This window comes from Gavia stellata, chromosome 17, assembly GCF_030936135.1.
Source record: "Gavia stellata isolate bGavSte3 chromosome 17, bGavSte3.hap2, whole genome shotgun sequence".
In the NCBI taxonomy this organism is placed as follows: domain Eukaryota; kingdom Metazoa; phylum Chordata; class Aves; order Gaviiformes; family Gaviidae; genus Gavia; species Gavia stellata.
Window position 1 is genome coordinate 22,144,244 of NC_082610.1, and position 24,946 is coordinate 22,169,189.

A 24,946-nucleotide genomic window follows, 5' to 3' on the forward strand; every position below is an offset into this window, starting at 1 on the left:
AGCTGGATGATTGTCACGACGGGGTTGAATGCTTATGGGCAAGGATGAGGGGGAAGGCCAACAAGCCGGATATCCTGCTGGGGGTCTGTTATAGACCACCCGACCAGGGCGTAGAAGCTGATGAAGTGTTCTTCAAGCGACTGGCAGAAGTCTCGCAGTCGCAAGCCCTTGCTCTTGTGGGGGACTTCAACTTACCGGATGTCTGCTGGAAGTACAACACAGCTAAGAGAAAACAGTCCCGGAGGTTCCTCGAGTGTGTCGAAGATAACTTCCTGACGCAGCTGGTAAGCGAGCCTACAAGGGAAGGTGCCCTGCTTGACCTGCTGTTTACGAACAGAGAGGGTCTGGTGGGTGAAGTGAAGGTCGGAGGCCGTCTTGGGCTTAGCGACCATGATATGATAGAGTTTTCAATATTTAGCCAAGTAAGGAGGCGGGTGAGCAATACCGTTACCATGGACTTCCGGAGGGCAGACTTTGCCCTGTTCAGGACACTGGTCGGGAGGGTCCCTTGGGAGACGGTCCTGAAGGGCAAAGGGGCTCAGGAAGGCTGGACCCTCTTCAAGAAGGAAATCTTGAAGGCGCAGGAGCAGGCAGTGCCCATGTGCCGTAAGAAGAGCCGGCGGGGAAGACGGCCGGCCTGGCTCAACAAGGAGCTTATGCTGAGGCTTGGGGAAAAAAAGAGAACTTACCACCTCTGGAAAAAGGGGCAGGCAAGTGAAGAAGAATACAAGGACCTCGTTAGGTCATGCAGGGAGGGAATTAGGAAGGCGAAAGCCCAGCTAGAGCTCAACCTGGCCACGGTCGTGAGGGACAACAAAAAAAGCTTCTATAAATACATTAACAACAAAAAGAGGGCCAAGGAGAATCTCCATCCTCTACTGGATGCGGCGGGGAACATTGTCACGAAGGATGAGGAAAAGGCTGAGGTACTTAATGCCTTCTTTGCCTCAGTCTTTAACAGCCACACCGGGTATCCTCAGGGTATCCGTCCCCCTGAGCTGGATGACAGGGATGGAGGGCAAAATAGGCTCCCCATGATCCAGGAGGAAGCAGTTAACGACCTGCTATGCCACCTGGACACTCATAAGTCTATGGGGCCTGATGGCATCCACCCAAGGGTGCTGAGGGAGCTGGCGGAAGAGCTTGCCAAGCCGCTCTCCATCATTTATCAACAGTCCTGGTCAACGGGGGAGGTCCCGGATGACTGGAGGCTTGCCAACGTGACGCCCATCTACAAGAAGGGTCGGAAGGAGGATCCGGGGAACTACAGGCCTGTCAGCCTGACCTCGGTGCCGGGGAAGGTTATGGAGAGGCTCATCTTGAGGGCGCTCACGGGACACGTGCAGGTTGCCCAAGGGATCAGGCCAAGCCAGCACGGGTTCATGAAAGGCAGGTCCTGCTTGACCAACCTGATCTCCTTCTATGACCAGGTGACCCGCCTAGTGGATGAGGGGAAGGCTGTTGATGTTGTCTACCTGGACTTCAGCAAAGCCTTTGACACTGTTCCCCACAGTATTCTCCTAGAGAAGCTGGCGGCCTGTGGTTTAGACAGGTACACTCTTCGCTGGGTAAAAAACTGGCTGGATGGCCGAGCCCAGAGGGTTGTGGTGAATGGGGTGAAATCCAGCTGGCGGCCGGTCACAAGCGGAGTCCCCCAGGGCTCGGTTTTGGGACCAGTCTTGTTTAATGTCTTCATTGATGATCTGGATGAGGGGATAGAGTGCTCCCTCAGCAAGTTTGCAGACGACACCAAGTTGGGAGGGAGTGTTGATCTGCTTGAGGGTAGGAAGGCTCTGCAGAGGGATCTGGACAGGCTGGATCGATGGGCTGAGGCCAACCGGATGAAGTTCAATAAGGCCAAGTGCCGGGTTCTACACTTCGGCCACAACAACCCCAGGCAACGCTACAGGCTTGGGGATGAGTGGCTGGAAAGTTCCCCTGCAGAAAAGGACCTGGGGGTGTTGATCGACAGCCGGCTGAATATGAGCCAGCAGTGTGCCCAGGTGGCCAAGAAGGCCAACGGCATCCTGGCTTGTATCAGAAATGGTGTGGCCAGCAGGAGCAGGGAGGTGATCATGCCTCTGTACTCGGCTCTGGTGAGGCCGCACCTCGAGTACTGTGTTCAGTTTTGGGCCCCTCACTACAAGAAGGACATTGAGGTGCTGGAGCGTGTCCAGAGAAGGGCGACGAAGCTGGTGAGGGGTCTGGAACACAAGTCTTATGAGGAGCGGCTGAGGGAGCTGGGGTTGTTTAGCCTGGAGAAGAGGAGGCTGAGGGGAGACCTTATCGCTCTCTACAACTACCTGAAAGGGGGTTGCAGAGAGGTGGGTGTTGGTCTCTTCTCCCAAGTGACTAGTGACAGGACTAGAGGAAATGGCCTCAAGTTGTGACAGGGGAGGTTCAGGCTAGACATTAGGAAAAAGTTCTTCACTGAGAGAGTGGTGAAACACTGGAATAGGCTGCCCAGGGAGGTGGTAGAGTCACCCTCCCTGGAGGTATTCAAGGAGCGTGTGGATGTGGCATTGTGGGATGTAGCTTGATGGACATGGTGCTGTGTGGTGTTGGGTGGGTTGTGGCTTGTTATTGTTGTTGTGTGGCGTGGGTTTTGTGGTTTTTTTTTTTTGTGGGTTTTTTGATGTGTGGTTTTTTTTTCTTTTTTTTTTTTTTTTTTTTTTCCCAGGTTGGACTCGATGATCTTACAGGTCTTTTCCAACCGTACTGATTCTGTGATTCTGTGATTCTGTGAAACAGATAATTCAATAAGCAACATATTTGCAGAGACTGCCGGGTAAGTACAGGGGCAGCAATGCACTCGGGGAGGAACAGCAGCAGCAGCTCAGCAAGGGGCTGACCCCGAGCCATGGGGTCCCAAATGGATCAGATGATCACTTGTTGCTCCCTGGCGTGGCAGGTAGTTTTACTCCACACTCACAAGTTAAGAAGAGGTTTTGGAAAGCTAGCAGCCCTCAAGAGAGCCTCCTGGCTCAAAGCCACTGCCACAACTGATGGAGAATCCACCAACCTCAACTGGCTTTTCCCACCATAGAGCTGCTCGGGGGAGGCAGATAAAGATCAAGGAGCACCCACTGCACGGCTTCACTGGCAAGGGGAGAAGCACCTGGGGTTCAGCTGCAGGTTACGAGCATCACTCTTTTTCCTTCCTTTTTGGACCAGCGGGGATAAGCAAACAATGCCTGCTCCCAGTTCCCTATACTGCCTTCCACCAGGGGATCCCTGCTTCTCTGACAGCAGGACAGTGGCCTTAGAGCTATGACCATCCCTAAGACTTCCAAGTAAGGAAGAACAAAACGTCCTGCTGAAACTCTAAGACACAAACTGGCACGAGATCAAATGTAATTGGAAAAAAAGAAAAAAAAAAATCCGGTTTAAGTCTACTGTGGGGAAACCTGGTTACTTCTGAGGGGAAAGAGGAACACTCAGGGTCCAGGCTGAGACAGGCAGCTGGGAAGAGATGGTAAAGGAATGGGCCAGGGAAGTACCAAGAGAAGGTCAGGAGGTTTCCTTTCAACACACTGAGCGTGCACAGAAGTCACACGCTGTGTCATTAAAAAGAGAGAACAGTGGAAAACTAGTTTTGGCCTTCAAGGCATTTCTGACCTAATTACATTGCACTTTATTTGCTCAGAGGCCCTCAGAAAGTGCTCCACTTTAAGGCAGTTTCCTGATCAGCTATGGGTTCAGACTAACTCCTATATACCTACATCCATCCAAGTCTGAAAAGTCACACAAGGATTCCCTAAATCACCCAAGCTTTTACGTGTCATTTCCAATTCACCCCCCCGGGCTGCAAGTGTTTCTCTGCTGCTTGAAATGGGAATTTCAAAGCTTGAGGAAAGACACACTTTCAAGAACCTGCCCCATCTCTCACCACCATGAAGACATGGGTGGCTGAAGCCCAAATGCACTTCCAGGTCCTGTGCTGCCCTACCTTCCCTGCAGAGCCCTCCACCCTCCAAACTCTCCCCAGCCTCGAAGGAAGGGCACAAATACCTCCTTGTGCTGGAAACCAGGGCAGCGCGAGGCAATTAACACCCTACAGCAGCGTGGCCTTAACTTCCACCCTACCCTGCACATCGCTGGAAAAGGAACCTGCCACCTTATCAAAGCTGGAGTGGAAGAAACTGCAGGGACTATCGTAATAGTTATGTTATCTGCAGCTACATTACGTCCCAGGTAATGAGTGCTGACACTTTCCTCAGCCTCATGGACCCTCTGTAGCCCAGGGATGTCTGGACCTCAGTGGTTTGTGCTCCCACAAACCACCAATTTACTATCCAGTCATTGCAACCAACCTTTCCTCTCCAAAACATCTTCCTCAGCTGGAGTATGGGTGGAATGGAATGGGAAGTGCTGAGCTCCAGTACCCTGAAGCTCAGTGACATGCACCCTGATGCTGGGAATGGTTTACTTGTCCTAAACCGTTCAAAAGCACCAACACCCTTGAGGCCACACGTCAGTTTTACCCTTGGGCAGCGTATCTTATGGAAGCGAATCTTTCAAACGAACCTCAGCTTCCGCTGATCCTCTTCCTCCTGTGTAGCAAAAGCCTTCCACTGGAAGTGGGCTATGATTTCACTCCGATTGTGGATGATGATGGATCCGTGGTTTGACAGCGAGAGGTAAGTCTTCTCAACTGCCAAGGAGTTCCTGTCTAGCCTGATGTTGACATCTCCAGCTGCTCCATAAAGGCTCGTGTGGGTATCTTCACCTGCAACAAAGCAAAGGGCAGTCTTTGCTCACCTCACTTGCTGATGGAAGTACCAGGAAGAGAGCAAACCACAGGTAACAGAAGAAAGCGTTACAGCTTTTAGCTGTATTAGCAGTTCCACGGATCAGCATATTTATCTCATCCTGATAGCTGCCTGTGTACAGCACAAGGATGTCCTGGACACCATCTAAACCACCTTATTTCTGGGTGTGTTTGTAGAGGTTTATTCCCAAGGTGACAGCATTTACAGTGAGATTTTTCAGGCGTGCCCAGGTGGCCTTTGGGTTGCCATCCCACTCAGGTCACGAGGAATTCTGCATCAAAGTCATTCAGGTGACTCTGAGGAGTCCCACCACAGTCATAGCTTGACCAGGGTCTCCTGCAGGCACACCACCAGTGGTGGGTCTCTCCTGAGGATCCCTTGTTGCTGGCAAGCAAAGATGCCTGGGGGCATGTGGACAGAAAAGGGAGGTTCAGAGGAACAAGTGAAGGGACAGCCCACCGCAGGATGGCACGCAGAAGAGAACTTCACTGTGTTGTAGAAGCAGTACCCTCAACTTGCTGTTTGTGAAGATATGTCAAAATGAGACTGGTAGGGCACGGACCACACCAGCCCGCCCATTACAGTCCTGCAAGCCCATTTCTTCAGCCTGGATCCTGTTGCTTATGCCTGAGGGTGCAAGTCTACGCTGAATATTCCCAAGCTATTCAACTACCAGAGCAAGGACATCTTTGCTTTCCACCTCAGACCAAGCTGAAGAGGAGAGAGCCTTGCCTGTGCACATCAACTGACTAATGGCTGGAGTCTTGCTGGGGTACCTGCCAGCATCGCACCCTCCAGAACAGACTCCCACCAAAGGCTCCCTCATTCCCAGAGCTTTCAAACCTTCATTCTTCCCAACCAAGGAACTCCTGGGAGTCAACCGAGCTCAAACGTCACTACCAAGCCCACTCTTCCTGTTGTGGGTGAGTGTTTCCCAGGTGAGATGCAAACAGCAAACATCAGACATGCTCTCCAGAAACAGCATTTCTAGGGAGTGGTGCTTCAAGCCTCCGAGCCAGCCCCAGCTGACAAGCGCAGCAGCCCAGCCATGGCCTGGAGGGCATCCGTCTGCAAAGGCAGAGCCTTCTCCTCACTGCAGGGCTTACAGCAAGGCAGCCAGGGGATGGACCTGCCTTTAAAAGGCTGCCATGCCACACCACAAGGGGAGAGCTGGACGGACTCCTTCAATCCTAAGCCAGGCAACGCAGCAGAATCACATTCATTCTGGGAGCCGGGTTGGGGAATGAGGCAAGACTCGCCCTTAAAACAGTAGATCTCTACGGTCAGTCATTCATGTCTGCACATGGAGAATTCAGCCTTCATGCCTGTACAATCCTCAATTTCTTTGCTCTTAAGGGAGTCTGGAGTGGCAGGGATTTGTGGCCAGAGCTGAGTTACGTTGGGAGAACACCAGCAATGTTTCCAAGGACTGGACAATCTGCCTCCTAGAATGGACAATTTAGCATATAAAAATCACTGAACTTCAGAAGAGTTACAGAGACGGCCATGCTTTATAAGCATTACCTTTCCCCTGCGCTGAATCCTCGGCATACATTGGCAAGCAGATGAGCCAGGACCCAAGAAATGGGAGACAGGCACAGTGCTTCGAGCATGCACAACTCAGGTTTATGGAAACACAAGCTAATCCTCCACAATGATCAAGACAAACTACTACAAAAGAAACACCGTGAAAACTGTCACCTCACTGTCTAAACCCATGGCCACGTGGGTCTTGAAGTATTGGGTGTAGTTCTGATCTCAAAAAAACTAGCTGAAGCATTTGAAATTAATAGAGAAGGGCAGAAAGTACGATTAAAAGTATGGAGCAGCTTCTATATGAAGACTGAACAGATTTCTCGGTTGAGGAATCCGTATGGGAGATAGATGGGAGAGGTTTGTAAAAGCACGAATGGCCCGGGAAATGTGAATAAGGAAAGACTTGTCATGATTTGTCACAAAACAGGAACCTGAGGGCCTGAAATAATCTTATTAGTCAGAAATTACACAAAAGTACTAGTACTTTTCCAGGGAAAAAGTAGTACTTTTCCAGTACTCTTTGTCAGTAAGAACAAGAGTCAAAGAAAGACCTAGCCCTCGGAATTTTACCCTACAGATTCTCTAGATGCATACAAATGAGGCACTTCTTTGTGCTTCTCTACCCGAAATTTCAGTAGTTCTTTCAAGAAAGCGCTACCCATCCCATGAGCTTCTCAGAGTGAGCATAAACAATTCTCTGGGAATATGTCATTAACTGACAAATATTGAACAAAGCTGTGACAACTCATTAAGCCACAAAGAGCATTTGGAAGATACAGGAGCATTTTTGTAACTCCTACAAACTCGAGACAACTAAAATGTTCACTGCTGGGCTAAAGCATCACAGTATCACCTGGATTAGGACATCATGCTCCCCAGGACCAACAGTCAGGAATAGGGACAAAACAAACCTCTCTTTCAAGCAAGAGAAAACGCACACCAAATGCATACACGCAACAGAGAAAGCGTCTCCTTCAGCATCACGAGATACCTCTGCTGAACCAAGGCCGACAGAAGCATTTTAACATGTCGCACCTTTTTCTTGAGTTTTCCCCACTTACTCTTAAAGTGACTTACAAAGCTGACGGTATTTCTGTGGCCTGATCTTGGCTTCTCGTACCCTAGGATACATTTTACACCTATCTCGGGAGGCACTGAGCACTTCCTGCCAAATCCCAAGAGCCCTCAAGTCCTGGCTACTTTAGTCCTGATGTTGTGAAGCATGGGCTGTAGATGGGTAGAGGGCAACATGGAAAAAAAGGTCTGTGGCAAGATGATGGAGAAGCAGTACATGGGACAGAGGTGTGTAAGGGACAGCGGGCACTGGAGAGAGTCTGACAGAGACATGTGTTCCCCACATTACGCTTCAAACATATCGTTGTCATGGACTAAAACTTCATGCGTGCATACGCACTCTGCAATGCAGAGTCGAGGTTTCTCCCTCTTCCACTCAGCAACTCCCAGAAAAACAGTATTCCAAAATCTCATTCCCATTTGAGGGGATCTACTTTAACAACCCCCGCAACACCAACTATTTTTCACTTTTATCCAAGGTAAAGCTGGGGCAGGGCAGGTACACCTGGAGAGGGAATTGAGGTGGCTGGGACAACGGGGAATGATGGCAGAAGACTGTCACGAGAAGGTGCTGGGTGCAGAACACCATGCTGACACCAGGGTCCCCCAGCGAGGGACCAGTGCACAGGACATACAGAACAAGGACAGGCTCAGCCTCTGCCCCTTATCTGTTCACTTCTAAGCACTGAAACATGCAGAGGTTGTGGAAGAAAATGTTTTAGAAGTTGCCCACAAAGCAAACTTAACATTATTCTGCTTAGAAAGGGCTCTGCTTTGAAGGACGCAGAGAGCGTGCACCACACAGCACCCAGCACTTACCTGTGTCGTAGTGAACTACCAAGGACCTAGAATGGTGCCCTGTCTTTAGTGGGTGAAACTCCACTGTCACTTGCATGGCGTCACCAATCCCAAGAGTCCCGACGGAGGGATCGACAGAGAAAGGGCTGCAAGGCAAAGACAGCTATCAGGACTATTGCGGGAGATTTGGGGACTGTATTCCTTTGGCAGTCTAGTTCCCTTCAGCTCACTTGCGCAAGCAAGGAGCAAACAAACCACAGCCAGCAGAAGACAAACACAACATACAGGATCAGAAACAGAGCGACTGACTCCCGCTTCTGCAGAGATCCAGCCCTCAGAAGATCCCATGGCATAAAATGACCTCATCTCCCCCATGCTCTGCGTCCGATTCTCTGCAGCCTCAGGAGTCCAACTGCTAGCAATACCATCAGAGAACAGCTTGTGAAGAGCACAGAAATGGTAACAGCTATTCACATGCACAACCTGATGCTGATTTCCTCAGGAATCTGTCTTTTCCTGCCACCCAGAAACCTCACCTCAAGAGATGCAAATGTCAAGGCAATACCTGTTTCAATGAGATCACAGCCTAGAAATCAGACAGAGAATAAAAGTCTTTTTGAAGACCCGGGACTAATTATGGTTCAATTTGCAGAATCCTTTTTTTTTTTTACCTTGAAAGCATCCTGGTTTAGCCTAAGAAAGGGCAAGTTTTATCGGCATTTCAATGAAAGCTGCTCTAAGAAGAAAAGAACAACAGGAAAAATCTGAATGCAAATGCAGACTGGAGTGATACCACAGCATGGAAACAAGACACAAAAGGAGTATCCCATTTACAGCCTGAACAATTAAATCCCTAGCTAAATGAAGCGCCATTAACAGGAGCATATCAAGGCAAGTTTAACGGGAGGTTTTCTCTCTGTTCACAAGCAATGCAATCTGGGACTCCGGGTTGTACTCCAAGCTCGGTAACTGTTTGCCTGGCCCACCAGACAAAGTCTGTGCAATGGCTTGGAAATAATTATGAAAATGTGTTGGCGTACTGTGGATTTAATATGAGCAGTTATGATTTGTCACCAGGTAAACAGCTCTTGGCTGACAGAAACAAAACTCGATGCTTTAATGCTTAGGGCTAAGTCAGGTAAAACATGCTTCTGCACAACGGCAGCTGCGCTTCATGGCTCTTGTACAGCCACACTTAGAAAACAAAAGTTACTGGGTTTAGTGCTTTGCTGGTGGTCAATTTGTCACCTTAAAACCACGTTCTGGAGAGTTTTACCATGATTAGAGGACGCAATGCGCACACCAAAATAATGAGAACAACTGGAGCCATGTGCCAGCTGAACTTTGCTCACCTAAGTAGTGACAGCTGATGAAATTGCACTCAATAGAGCAGTTGGCAAGGACACTGCAAAAACATGCCTGACTTTACTGGGTATTTAGTTTGGTGGTGACAACTAGATCTGGACAGCCCCGAGGAAAACTGTACACCGATTTGCAAGTTCCTGCCTATGTATTCTCCACAGCGACAAGCAGCAGCCTGCTGAAATAGTGTCCTGGAAGCCTGCTTAAATAGCTTTGCCAGGCTTTGGTGGAAGCTCCTCTTGGACCCTCATGTTTCACAGGACAAAAGTAAGAAGTCTTCTTTCGAGCCCTGCTTTCCTGGGGAAGAAATTGAGGCTACTCAGGTGCACCAAGTCAGACAGTGGGTCTTTGCTGCATTCTTGACCTCAGCTCCTACACCGAGACCTCTGGGACCAAACAACTCTCAGCCCATTATCAACCAACTGAACTGGTTTCCTTGCAGATGCGGTGTCAAAAACGCATTACCCTCTCCAATTCAGCAAACCCCAAAACTGGTGACTGCCTTCTGAGACCAAAAGGAACAGCACAGGCTGACTGCAACACCATTCACATCAGGCATTTGATAGGGGACCACCGGAATACCCTGTGCTTGTGGCCTCCCAGAGCATGGGTGTATTTGGCTGACAGTGGTATGCAACCATTTCAGAAGGTACTTACCATCAGCAGGTTGCAAGCTAGCTACTAACATTCTAGCACTCTCCAGGAAACCTAGGAGAGATAAAGCTCTAGGAGAAAATGCCCCCAACCCCTGCACCACAGAGTTGCTGCATCTTTTGCCTGTGTCCTCAGTAGCATTCTGCTTGGGGGCTGTAGTGCAGTCTTGAAGCCCGTGTCTGCTCGTCTCCACTTAAGAGCTCATTCTACGTAAGAATATTTGCTCCCAGGGACCAGACCAAACCTACCGGAAAACAAAGTTCCTGGACCACACAGTGTTACTGTCAGGGCCTCAGTACCCTCAGCTTTGATCGACTGATCTCCAATTGCTCAGAATTACTTGCCAATAGAGACACAGCTGCTGATCAACTCTTCAATGTCTCTTCCACCAGCTCATAGCTGGTCATTTCCTAACACTGCATTTGGTCTACATGAACTGAGCTCCTAGAGCTGTCATCTGCCACGCACTATCCCATACAGCCCAAGGGCGGTCAGGTTGCCTTCCTTTACTTGTTCTTTCAAACTAACAGAATTCGTCTAGTGAGATGCTGTGCTGGAGACACCACTGCAGTATGAAACTTCCCTGCAGCTTGCCGAGTTTTATCGAAGGTTGTATCATGCTTAAAACACTGTAAGCAACTGCCAGACCCACATGTCCTGCCCAGTTCCAGCTATGCCTGCAATACAGCAGCTCAGATGCTCTGGTTCTTTTTTGTTACTGCTTACCAAATCTATTATCACGCAACAGTATTTTGCACAAGCAAGATGTTGAGTTCCTTTACCTCTGAGTGCTCAGGCGGTAGCGGGCCTCCCGGTTCCCGATGTTGCGAACCAGCAGTGTTTTCTGGGTGCTGTACTTGACGGGACAGACACCGAAGTTCAGCTGGTCAGGGAAGTCCAGGATGGCTCGGGCACCTATAGCTCGGATCGGCACAACGAACTTTTCCCTTTCCGTGATGCAGGTGACCCGGTGGAAGTAATCCTGCAGGGAAAGAAGCAATCTCAGCACAGTCCGTTTAGTACCATCCCCACAGCAGAAGGAAAGCTGCTGTTTTCTAGGACTCTAACAGGGGCATTCAATAATATAATAGTCCTTTTTGCCTTAATGACCTTTCAGTCCAGTAGCACGACTTGAACAGGGCTGCTAACTCGCAAAGAAGGAACAACCCCCTTGAGTCACCTGCTTTCCCAGCAAGCTGGCAGATCCAGACAAAATCATCTGACACTTGGATTCTGAGGCACCAAAATAGAGTCATTTCATGTACGGGATTACAGCAGTAACAAGAACCTGCCTTGATCGCCACTGCAGACTATTAAAGGCACCACTAAGAACCCAGTTGTGCCACAGGGCCAGCTCCAATCCCAGCAATGCAGTGACCTCCTTGAAGCTTGGCAGGAGATGCTCAGGTACATTTTCAGAAGGACTTTGCCACATGCACGATCAAGAGTCAGTCTGGTGAAATACTTAACAAGTTGGACACAATAATTGGTTTATATCAGCTGAGTGTAGGGTACAGGTGTATTTCCCACCCCTTCCCATAGCATTATGGAGACAAAGCTGGGGACACACACCCTTAAAAGGTTATCTGATCCACCTCCCCACCCCAGAACTGGCTCAGCTCTGTACCCACACTACTCAAGAGATGTTTGACAAGTACTTGAAAGCACTAACAACTCCACCCCTGCCCTCAGCAGCCTGTTCCAGCTCTGCCCTAGGCTTAAAGAGAGCTCTTCCTCTGTCTAATCTCAAATTCCCTTTACATCTCCTCCTAGCCTCAGCAGAGGCAGCAAACAGCTTTGCTTCCCCTCCGCTGCATGACTGATGTCTTCATCACCTCCCTTTTGTACAGTCTCCAGAATAAGCGACTTGCTGCCTTGCTAGCACGCCTCCCTGAGGCAGGTCAGACATCCCGACCAGAGCAAACTCAGCTCTGCCATTCCCAGTCATTGGCTTGCTCAGAAAAGTGACAGACAGACACCCCACCCCCCACCCCCCCCAAGCTGTCTGGCATTTAGCAGTAGGGAGGTGAATCCAATCACCAAAATCATGCTGCTGGAGGGTTGAGCAGATCAATCTCCAGATCTACAGTGTGGCATAGCTGGGCTGGAAGTATCACCTTGCCCCCCGCTGAAAGCAGTGGTAAAACTGATTCGTAGGGCCAGGAGCCATTACCTCCAGCAGCTCTTAGTGACCAGTTGATAAAAGCTCTGCCTCTGATCACTCACTTGCTCTCCTGATCTTTTTTCCACTCAGTGCTTTTATCTCGTTTGGTATTTTTATAATTGTTGAAGCAGCAAGCAGACAATTTAGGATTTGCACACAGCAGCAAACCCCCTCAACCAGACAAGATTCGGATTCCTCTGCCCTTGGGATTTCCTGCTCCCATACCCATCCTCTCCAAGCCTGCAAGGGACCTACAGCAGCCAGACGAGGCACAGACACAGAGCTACAGCTTTAGCACAGCAGTTAACACCCAGCGCCTACCAACCACCTGCTCGGCTGGGGTTTAAGGTTGCACTAACAGACGCTGTCACATCCAAGGTGGAAAAAGAATAAAGAAGGATCTTTTATTCTGGGTATCTCAAATATTCACACTGGATATTGCAGAAGGGCTTTTGCTTCTCATATTTGGAAGGCAAAATACCAGGAAAGGAACTGCAGCAAACGACCTACAGACTGGAAGATCACATTTCAGGAATGCATTTCATCCTCAGCAAGTCCTTCTGAATTAGCAATTTTGTACTCAACCTTGCAGCCTAAGCCCTCTAAAATAAAAGCTATGGGCAGCCCATGTGAATTTAAAGCACCTATTAGCTGGGTACTTCACATCCTGGACTGTTTAGATCCTCAGAAACTGCATTAGCAAATAAAGAATCCTATTTACTTTTTTTGTTGTTTGACTTGCAACTGCAAACCCTTAGCAGGCTGTTTAAAACCAGGTCTCTAAGTAAACATGCCTGGGTGAGGGAGGGGTTGCATCACTTCCATGCTTTAAAGACCTTGTGTTTAGATGCAGCTTCAGGCTATAGATTTTCATGAAAATACGACTTCATGCTTCATACAGCTCCGCTCTCAGTTTCAGGGAAAATACAGTTCATTGTACGATGGTTCCTCTTCTCTTACTCCCCTTTGATAAGCAGTAAGTTACAAGCTCTGGCCTGCAAAGCATCACCAATGGCATTTGAATTAGCACCTGCTGAAATTAAAGCAACTGCTTGTATCAAAGGTGTCACTTCAAGCTCTTTGCAAACTCAGGCTAACATTCATTACTGTCACAGAGATAGCAGCCTTAACTGCCCAGTATGCCAGCAAACTCGGATGTCAGTTTTACTGTAGAACTGATCCTAAACACCTCACTGGGTTCCTTGCAGCAGGCAACTGCAAAGAAGAGATCCTTGTAGCATGAGGTAGCATAGTAAGTCAAACAGGGCAAGCTCCCTGCTGAAACCATGATACCATCAAGGCTGGAAAATAAGGGCTGTTAAAAGAGAGGAGGGAGGCTGGAGGATGAAGATGGCTTCAGACGAGAAGGGGTACCCCTCCTCCTGCCTCCCTCAGCTACCAAGTCACAGGATGCTTTGCAATCAGTCCCTTCGCTCCAGGTTCATTTTGTGCAGGGCCATTTGCCTTGATCTTCTGCCCCTTTCCTCCTCCCCGGAGTCTTCTTAAAATTATACTTGGAATAGCTTCCATGTGCTACAAAACATCTAACACGGCTGGACTGAATTTTAAAGGAGTTCATTTCAGTAATGGAACAGCTCATCGTCCTGTCATATTTCATATTAATCAATGCGCATTAATTCAGCCTCCACTGAGCATCGGTAATGAATTTTGCAAACCTTACAGACTGAACTTGGATTGCCTGAAAATATTGTATTGCTACAGTGAAAAGAGCAAGAAGACAAAACAAAATAGGCTGTGCTGTGGTTTTATATTCTTCTTCCTTCCTTCTTCCTTTAAGATAATCTATTGATAAGCCTAAAGGACACACAAATGTCAGTATTTCTGGCTGTTGCTTATTTGCCAGTCAGTTCCACGATGGTTTCCAGTTAGGCAGAGACTGTCAGACCATCGCGCAAGGACACCCGGGAACACAGGTGGCACGAGAACACCCCCGCTGTACAACTGGAGCCATAAAACAGAAATGCGTCAATCAGAAGCAGCAAGGACAACTAACTGCATATGTTGCCCAACAGAAGAATTAGCATTTCATATTTGTAACACAAGTGCCAATAAACAAAGAGACATGTCAGCTATTTCCTCACTTTCTGACAGTCCAATCACGTGGCACATTCCCAAATGACTGCGAGACAATAGGAAACTGCTCATTTTTCAAGAAAGGCCTGCATGGCACATGGCATTTCAGCCACTAACAACTCCCATGGTCCTTTTAGTTAGGGCTTAGCTGCAATTTTACTCCCCTGAATCGTGAGAGACTTCACTGAAGTCAGACATACCCTGGGGAAGAACAGATTCAAATCAAGAGAATTATAGAAAGCAGCTCCACACCAGGAAGACTCGCCAACCTTGACAGAGGGGTTTGTACCTGCATCCCGATTCACTGGGTGGTCCACAATCCCAGTGGATCATGGAGCAGCAAAGAGGCAGAGGTTGTGCCAAGGGAGCACTCATAAGCCTTCCACAGCTAAACCACAGATATTCTGCATGCAAGCAACTGCAAGCCCAATGCAGGTGGCTTTACAGAACCATTTCCCAGAGCCTGCCTCTTCGCTAAGGGGTTTTCAAGGTGCTGTACACCTCCTGACCATGCTACTGATGCATTTCTAGCTGAGCTACAGCACTTGGGTACTTCGCTGACTCACGCTCCACCAAGGACGAGACAAAATTTTCGATTTGTACAGAATACTGATTCGGCTGTATAAACCCCCACGTGCTCCTCACCGAGCAGCACGCACCCCTCTCCCGATGCCCTGCACAACCCCTGCAAGGGGCACAAAACCCAGTTCAGCAGAAACCCGCCGGGGTGTCGCCAAAGCTGTGCGGAGGACCTCTCGCTGGCAGAGCTCCCTACTCCAGATGCTCACCTGTTCAAGGGCAAGACAAGGGACAAAGTATTGGACATCAGTGCTCTTGGGGGGTTATCTCACCCTACTTCTACTTGTGGTGATGTTCACATGTTGCTCTGCTGCCTCTCGAAACTTGAAGAGCAGCACTTTGCCACCCTTCATGGGCGCCCGTTTACCTCTTCCACCCCAAAGATGAACACTAATTTATACTAATAAATCACATTTTAAAGGCACCAGTGTACTTTGCAAAGCCTACCTCAGTGACATTAAGCTCTCGTGTCACTTGGGTAGCATGGAGAACTGCCCGAGGCCAACATAATTTTTACCCTAAATATTGATGATGTTCAATAATTTCTCAGTCCCTCCAAAGGAACAGATTATTTCACAAGCATGGGGAGCCAGGCACCACAGGGCATTCCCTCTTTAGTTTTCTATATCCATACTCTTTGAGGAAAGGACAAAGTGTTAAACTGCATCTAAGCTGCAAATGGAAGATGAGAAAACAGCTATGCCCAAAGAGATCTTGCACCTCTGGCCTGCTGCAGAAACACCAGCTGGTTCAGAGCTATCCCCTAACCTGGCCTCTCCAACAAAGTCATGCGAAAAACAGTGCTAAGGGGTGGCGGGGGGCTGGTGGAAGGAGTCAGCCTGCCTGTCTTTGTCTGCCCGCAATGCTTCCTCCCTTCCCTGCCATGGACTAGATCCTCTGTATTAACAAGCCTCCAGGTAACAGCACTGATCCTTCGCATCACAGCACTGAGAATCAGACTTGCCAGGGCCACGGCACTGGTGTTCAAACCTCCAAGCAAAAGTATGTGTGGCACGGAATAGGCGCCAGGTGACAGAGCAACCACAATAACATGCATGAAGACACAGCCACACCAGTATTACTGTCCACAGGCTCTGAGGTAAGGGGTCTGCCTGCAGACTGTACCTGCCCCTTTAGTCCTAGACATGCTCTGCCAGGCAGAGTATGTCATCTGCAGCACACCAACCTCCTGCTGAGTTAAGGACATCTAGAGCTCAGTGGCTCTGCACTGGGCTGGCTCCCTGCCATGGGCACAGCACTCCTCCTCCCCTACACTCACAGCTGGATCGCAGACAGGCAAGTATCCTCAGAAACAGCACGGCTGCAAGGCTTGGAAACACAGGGGATGAAAAAGCATCATCTTTGCTCCAGTCCAGAGCCAGGCAGGGAAGTGGCTGCCAGATGGGAAAGAGAAAAGCTCTCTGGATCTACTCATGCCTCTAGGATTTTCCATAAGAATTACACCCCTGCCATTGAGATGGCTAAACATCTTATCAACACCCCTCCCTGACACTTTCCTACTCTTCCACATGCACCTTCCCTCACGAACGCTCAAGAAAGCACAGGGAGGGAAAGCACAGCCTGCGAGTCCCTGCTGCAGCGCCTAGCAGCACCCTGCAATGCCAAGATGTGACCAGCTGCAGCCTGGAGCAGACCTCACAGCAGGGGGTGGACTAGAACAGGCATGCAAAAAAAGTGATTACTTTAGACACAACATTCAGCTGTGTCACTACTGTGTCCAACGTGATATACATTAAGGTGACTGCAGTTTTCAAAGGTGGTGGTCCTCACTCTGATCAGGCTTACTTCGGGTCCCCCAAATAACAGGTCACTTTTAAACAGACCTTTGTATTTATAATTAGTGGAGCAAACCCATAATTATGCAGCAACGCACAGATACTAGAAACCGACACCTTGAGAGGCTGCCCCACCACAGACGGTAGACTCTCTTATCCCTGAAGCCAATAGACATTACATTAAATGTGCCAGCGCTGAAAGATAAAAACAGTCTGAAACACGTAAGAGCCTCCAGCCTGTGAGAGCATAATCTTCACCATGGGCAAAGAGTTTCCCCCAGTTCTAGATCCAGTGCAACCCCACCAAAACCAGGACAGTTCCACAAAACCCACACCAGATGCCCTGTTCTGAATCCCGCCCTGCAGGTGCAGCTTCCCCTGAAGGCACCAACCTCTTGGCACCTCCACTCTCACCTTGTTCTCCTCAGGGGTGAAAAGGATGCGGAAAGTGGAACGCATGCCAGGTGCTACCTTACGGTACACATCCCTGGGGCCGATCAACTTGAAATAAGGTGAGCTCTCCAGGACGACCTTCACCAGCCGAGGAACCTGCAGGAAAGACACGAAACTATGACTTTGCCAGTTGTGGAAACACGAGGAGAAGAGACCTAGCCATGCCCTGGTGACATCCTTCCTCAACCACCTTTCCAAAGCACTTTTAGCTCTCGAGGTACATACACATAATACACAAGGGTGGACCTGAATCCCTTCTGCTGGGGCAAAATAGCTCCAGGCCAGAGGCAGTAGGGCAATGCCCTGCTGTGAAGGAAGTGCCAAGCAGATAAGACACCAGCAGCATGGCGATACGATACCAGAATCAAGTCATCCACATAGTCAACAAACCCCGAGAACCTGCTTGCTTCTGCCTGCGCACATCCATGCCATCGCACCTCTAGAGGGGGAATGTATTATCTGAAGGCAAAACAGGACGTGTTATACTGGGGCAAGGAAGAAATTCACTTCTAACATACCGGGTTTGAGCAGGGCAGTCAAGCTGCGATGCTACAGAGTCATGCAGGCAGACCAACAAGAGAAGGAGACCACAGACATTGTGGCCTTACTGGGAATAAAAGCAAGCTGAGGAGCAAAAGGAGGAACATAGGAAAACAAAGGGACAACCCCACAAACAAGGAGATGGCTAAGAGAATTTAAAGGGGGCTGTAGAGAAGCAAGGAAGAAGCATGATACTCTACAAGGAAAGGCTGATTGCAGAAGATCAGAGCAGTCAACTTACCACAATAATGGCAAGCCAGATGACCCCCCAGGCTGTGCCTATCAATTATGGGCTTCAAAGGCATTTTCTGCCCTGAGATACATGACCAGCACTGACTCACACTGTGGTTTCATTATTAAAAGCCAATCTCAGCTCTCTGGAGGCTCTTGCTGCCTGCTGATTGTAGCCAGGCAGCTGCCAGTGCAGGCAAGGCAGATCTCTGGGCATTCCTCCCCACACCCGGGAGTCCCTGCAGGCACCCTGCTGCAAGTTTCTGCCCTCTGGGATGCCACAAACACAGAGACTGCACACAGGCATTTTCTAGCACGCGGATATCAACCCCTGAGCACCAAATCTCATCTCAGAAAGTCTAAAACAGGTGATTTTGACTGACAGGGAGCTTCACGGGGAAACAACGAACCCACATGAGGCTTGGCAAAAGTGGAGATTCATTCTGCACCACCCACCCGAGCCTGATAACCCACGGCCGAGGCAGTCCTGAACTCTCCAAACACCCTTTGCTCCCAGCAATCCCCTGGGGCAGCGAGCTCCCAGAGCCAATTTCACACTGCAGACAAACATTTTGGTCACCAAGTCCCTTGGGAGATGAGTTAAGACCTTCAGCAAAAGCCACCCAGAAGACGTGAGGAGCAGCCTGAAGACAGAAAAGCACTTGTACAAAACACAGGTACAAACAGGAAGTATGTAGCAAAGCGCTTCTGTATTTGAATGATTACAGAGCCTCTCTTTGGAATACACTTTGCTGTCAGCTGGATTTTGATGGAGCAGACAGCACCAGGCTACCATGCAGTATAAGTCAGTATGATTCAGAAGAATCTGCAAAACTGGTGAGAAAACTGAGACAGAGCACATGTTGCTTTTCTCTAGGACGTTATCAAAAGCCAACAAAATTAAAATATGATAACCTCTCTTAGGACTATCATCTCTAACTTTGTGTACTTAAATATGCCAAGGATTTTCCTTAGAGCCGATCTTACTTTCACACCAGCACTATCCAATGGTTGAGGTCTTACTAGCTTCAAAACTAATTCATTTCGGGAAAAAATCAACAGTTCACACATTGCCTCCTCTTTACAGGGCATACAAATCCCAAGGTGCAGCTGTACAAGTTTATGATTTTTTAGTGGGAATGGCAGAAATGTTGATGCAGTTCTTCTTTTCCACTTGAGGAAGCATGAATAGAGCAAATTAACTGTTTGCCTGTTGCCTGACAAACATTTTGAAGTGCCACATGGATAACGGAGCAGCTGAAGCCAAAACACTTAGTGGGAATGAAGCAGAGCCATAGGGAAAGAGAAACGGAGGCACACTTTAATCAGGAAAGGATACCTACAGCAAAGAGTGCCCAGAATCACTGTGGACCACACAAGTGGTATCCCTGGGGCATGGGCATCCACGCTGCATCTTTCCAATATCCCCGAGCTGAACGCCAGACCAGGAATGGCGCAGCACTCTCCAGGAATAACTGAGGGACCATGCCTGCATCCTCCCTTGCCAAAGGGGCTTCTTTTCAACCGTGTCCCTGTCAAAACCTGTCATCTCCAAATATACTTTGACTTCTCTTGCTTTTCCTCCACCTGCCATATGCCCCGACAGCGCTTTTTTGTCCACCTGTTTGTTTCCCCCAACAGGGAGATTTGGAGAGGTGGTTAATTCACCCGCTCTCGTGCACACTTCCATCTTCCCATCCTGCCGCCCTCCTCTCATGGATACGTCTTACTCTTCAGTACACAAGACTGTCTTTAATTACACCTTTCTTTTTCTGACCCTTCTCTGCTTCCAGCACACTTACTGCTAGGTGTCAAGAGAAGCCCTTGCCTGTACAATGTTCTCTCGCAGAGCACCTTCTAACTCAGCTCCTTTCCTCGCTCCTCTCTTTTCCCACCAGCTTGCTCTTGGCACATGCCTCACTCCAGCAAATATCTCCCCTGCTGAAATTCAAAAGGTCTCAATTGTCCTCTTTACAGTGGAACAAAATTGCTGACGTTTTGCAACTTTTCCCTTCTCAACTTCCTTGGGAAATCTCAAAACGATCACAATTTTTTCAAGGAAAGGTGGAGACCTTCAAGAGCATGTTACTGTGGATGGGCTGTGGTTCTCCAAAGGGAAAGCAGAGAGCCACGTTGCCTTAGAAAAACCTGGGCAGAACTGAATTAAACTTAGCAGGAGCCTAAAGTGGCCCCTAAAGGCCTCCCACTGCTCCTGCTAAATCAGTCCGCTTCCACTGCTGTTTCAAAACACCCTTTCTGGAGTGCTAACACCACTAATTGTAACTTATTCCAACATAAAGCGGAGAAGACTCAATCCCTGTGCTCTGACAGTGAGCTGCAGAGGCAGCTAAACAGGTTGTGAGAGGCAGAGATGCCCTGCCACAAACCAAGATTAACCAAGGAGCCACCAGGACACGACACACACTCGAGGTAAAGCATGAGGGCAGATACAGACTGTACAGCCCTCGACATTCCTCTCAGTCCGGGGCTTTCGAGAGGAAGGATGCTGACTAGAAAAGCTCCTTTGGGCTAGATACCACCAACGCATGGCCAAAATCAGGGGGAGAATCTCCAGCATGGGAAGATTTCCACCAGCTCGCAAAATAAAGGTGTTGAGACATTTGATTCTGACGTGCTGTGCTGCAGCAGATAACTTGCTATGCTGTATACCACGTGAATTACACTGCTCTCCTCTTCCAGCACAGCGTTAAACCTCCACGTCCCAGCACTTACCTTGTCGGTGTTCCTCAGAATCAGCGGTGCTTCATAGACCTCGCAGGGGACGTAGCTCTGAAACACCACCTCTGATGGAAAAGGCTGAAACAAGCTCTGGTCCAGGTCAACTGAGGAGAACTGGAGATGCAAGAGAGAGCAGTGAGAGGTTCAGCTGCTGGGAAAAAGATTCATGAATGAGATTCCTACATTGATCTCCCGTGAAGTACAGTCTCTTGGTGACTATGGCTGCCCAGCTCACACTAGGGAAACAGGAGCTCACCCACCTGTGTTCTGAGCTCAGCAAAAGTTTCTGGGCCACGCTGAGCGGGCTCAAGCTAAGAAGCTCTTTTGGGAGGTGTTTCTCCAGGTTTCCTTCTCCAAAATGCAAGGCAGCGCTTACCTCCAGCAGAGCCCTGTGCTAACGGGGTCACACAGCTCCGGAGCACTTACTGAAAGAGCCATGAGCGCTCATGGAGCAAGCGAAACCCAAGACTTTACGTGAGACTCTGTGGGAAACCATTTTGGGATGATCTTTACTCTGAGACAGAGAGACCAAGTCCCACACATCCCCAGATATCATTTTTTGATACAGAGCCTAGAAATCCGTAAGAAGAGAACAGTATCAGAGGAGGTAAGGCCAACAAGAAAGTAACAGTAGTTAGGAAAAAGACATGTGAGGTGAACATTGGATGGTGATAAGGTTCAGCTCTTTTCTCAGCATTACTGGGCAACTTGAGTAAGACTGGACTTGAGATCTCCTTTTGCCATGAGCTTTAAAAGGGATGATTTATTGTATTCCATTATTGCTCTTAATTAACACCACTGCAGAAGCATGGCTGAAAACATACACAAACAGCAAATGCTTACAGAGCAGAGGCACTACTTTGAGGAAATTCCTCCCTGCTTTGTCTCCCCTCTTCCAGCTGCACTGTTCCCCCTCGAAAGACATGGGCAGGTCTCCACGTGTGGCTGCGGCACACTGCCAGTTATTTGTGCACTCGTCTGACGCATTCCCAACTCCCGTGCTGTCTAGGGCAATCCTTAACCAATTCGTTACAGGTCTCTGGCTGGCAATTTTCCACTCAACAGCCTACCTCAGTAATCTACCCATTTGGACTGCGCGTTGTACTGAGCAGTCCTGTAAGAAAAGCAGCTTTAAAGTAAACGTTGATCCAGATAAAGCACCTCCACATCGCCTCTGCCCGGCGTGATTCCCCTGTATATCTGGCAGCCTGCAATTTCTAACACCCTGCAAGGGTCCCACACATTGTTCCAACCCAAAGCATTAATGCAATTGGTTTTGTTAAATCTTGAATAATTACCGTAGGCCCTCAGCTTTCAAAGGCCAATGCTGCCACCGTTGAGGGAGTCCGATGACCCCAAGCATTTGACAGCAACTGTACTGAAGCGAGATGCGACTACTTCAGCAGGAGGATGGAAAATGGCAAGCTCCTGCCCTGGTGCCCTGCCCCAGCCTTCCCCCAGTATCGGGCTTTAGCACTGGTAGCTAAATTCCAGCAAAACCCACCAAGTTCAGCAGAGGTTATTCGTATTGGCTACTAAGCATATCAGGACTTCAATGTCTCACGGGGGAAAAATGTTTTACTTTTCCCCCAGCAGAAGGAACTCCACCACCACCAGCAGTTCACAGAATCACTAAGGTTGGAAAAGACCTCTAAGATCATCAAGTCCAACCATCAACCCAACACCACCATGCCCACTAAACCATGTCCCGCACTGCCACGTCCACACGTTCCTTGAACACCTCCAGGGATGGTGACTCCACCACCTCCCTGGGCAGCCTCTTCCAATGCTTCACTGCTCTCTCCGGAAAGACATTTTTCCTAACCACCAACCTAAACCTCCCCTGGCGCAACTTGCGGGCATTTCTTCTTGTCCTATCGCTAGTCACTCGGGAGTTGGAAAGGACAACAGGACCTAGTCACCGAGGTATTCAGAGAAGCTGGAGGCAGGCCTGTCACAAGCACGCACCCTCTTCAAATGTCACCAACAGCAAGGAAAAGGGCAGGAAAAGGCTACCTTTTGATGGGAGGTTTCACTCATGTCTAGAAGCTGGATAATTCGGGGCCGCCTCATCTCCCGAGTGCTGGCCAGCCTCTGCTCCGTGGTGAGAGACATCTCCTTCAGGAAGGCCGAGGGAGTCAGCTGAAATGCAAAACACCAGCAAGAGTTACACAGATGCCTTTCTTCAGAAAGGCTTTTCTTCTTCAACTGCCACTGATGAATAATTTGTGATCACAGCCACTAGGATAGTCCTGGAAGTCCCCTAAGTTACCTGCTGAAATATTTAACATCAGTAAATTAATGATATAGAGCGGAATACACACGCTCTAACCAAGTGGCTCTGCCCCGCCATTAGCTTCTCCTTCGTGATTTGATGTGACATGTTTGGGGATTTCTGCTCTTCAGGCATTTGTTTTCTTTTTAGTTTTGCTGCATTGAGCCAGTGACCTTTGAAGACAGTGGGGAGGAGTTATCAGAAATACCCAAACTCTATCCTTGCACAATGCTCACAACCAACACGTGTGTGATGTCACAGCTGGGTGAGTCAGAGGAAAGCAGAAAAGCAGCGTTGTGCCAAGGCTGACGTGGAGAGGAATGGCTCCAAGTTTTAGTTATTTCTTCTTAATTAGCACTTGTTTTCTCTCTGTTCTGGCCTCACAGACCCCTCCGCAGAAGTACACGGAGATATCTCCTTGACAGAGCCTGAGCACTAGGTCATCTCCAGTCAAGTGAGCTCCAGTCAGTAAAGGGGACGTCTGTGGATGGGAAGGAGGAATCGCCCTGACTCCACTGCTGTTTGCAGGGCTGGATCCGTGCTCCACGCAGGATACGAGATACAATTACTGTTTTGCAACCTGTTCTGTCTGGGACCAGCCACGTCTTCAGGCAGAGCTCAAGCAGCCCACCAATGCCTGGCTGCCTGGAGGGCAGGTACGGTCAGAGCAGCACTGGCAAGTATGCCTACGTGACAGAAGATATTACTGCCCACACAAAGAGGATGGAACGAAGCACACACTCACGCTTCAGCTATGCCAGTGCAATGCCCAGAACATTCATTTAACTTGGCCTCCAGGCAAGACTCTGGACCTTCCCCGAAGCAGCATGCACTCCATTCCCCACTCACCATGACAGCCACCTCCGGCAGAAGCCGGGCAGCAAAGTGATGGGGAGGTGGGGTCCAGCTTCACAGTGCTGCTAGACAACACGAGGGGAAGGCGCAGGAGGGACACAGGGGGAGTTTCCAGCCTTAACACAGGGCCTGCCCAGCCACAGCAGGTACTTACAGTTACAGACTCCTCTGTCTCTCTGACTAGCTTTGGAAAATGAGGTGCTACCACTTTCCTCTGGAATCCACCAGCCATTTTGGAGGACCCCATGGACAGATGCATCTTGCCAGTGGCCATCTCTCAGCTCACCTGCAAGGAGCAACAATGGAACTTTGAAACTCTAGAATCCCATTCATGGCAGAACCAGAGGACACACCCACGTCTCCAGGCTGCGGCATCCTTCTGAAGTGGAGAACTTAAGGCCTCCCCACCCTGTTCCGTGATTAGACCATATTTAAGTGGCACAGTCAAGACTCATAGCAGTAAAACCCCAGAACAAACATTCCCTGAGCCAAAACAGCCTTTTGCTGTGGGTGCTGTCCCACGAGCCACAAACACACACCAGGGCCTGCTGGCATTTCTCACCTTCCCCTGCTTCCATTGCTTTTAGAATCCCATTTACTGGAATTATTAACCCAATCTCTAGTAGTAGCCAAACTGTCCTTTATTGCTTTTTACAAGTTTTCCGGTGGGAACAGAAGGAAGGTAAATGTCACTTAGCTGCTTCATTTTGCCAGGGCAGCTGACCTGATGTGACTGTGTGCCTGACCCTACTAAGCGCTCAGAGTACTATGAACAACCTTAAACCCAGGGATCGCTGCTGCCCCCAGCATTAATAAAATCAGACTACTTGCCGACTTTGCAAACCCGATGTCCACCCTTTGTGCAAGGAGCCTGGTGATGCTTCCAACTAATGGAGCGTAGAGTTCAATACTTTCATTAAGAACTATAGTTTCTCAAGGCTAATTTGGTTGGTTTAAGTTACAAAAATTATCCAGCAAATACGACTCCTTCCAGGCATGAAATTACCACAGTGCCCAAGAACAT

General features: G+C 49.1%; 1 pseudogene; it reads right to left on the reverse strand.

Annotated features, from left to right (window-relative positions):
• LOC132318554 (hydrocephalus-inducing protein homolog) overlaps positions 1-24,196 on the reverse strand; it is a 79,993-nt pseudogene extending 55,797 nt beyond the window's left edge.
• Between the last annotated feature and the right edge of the window lie 750 nt (positions 24,197-24,946).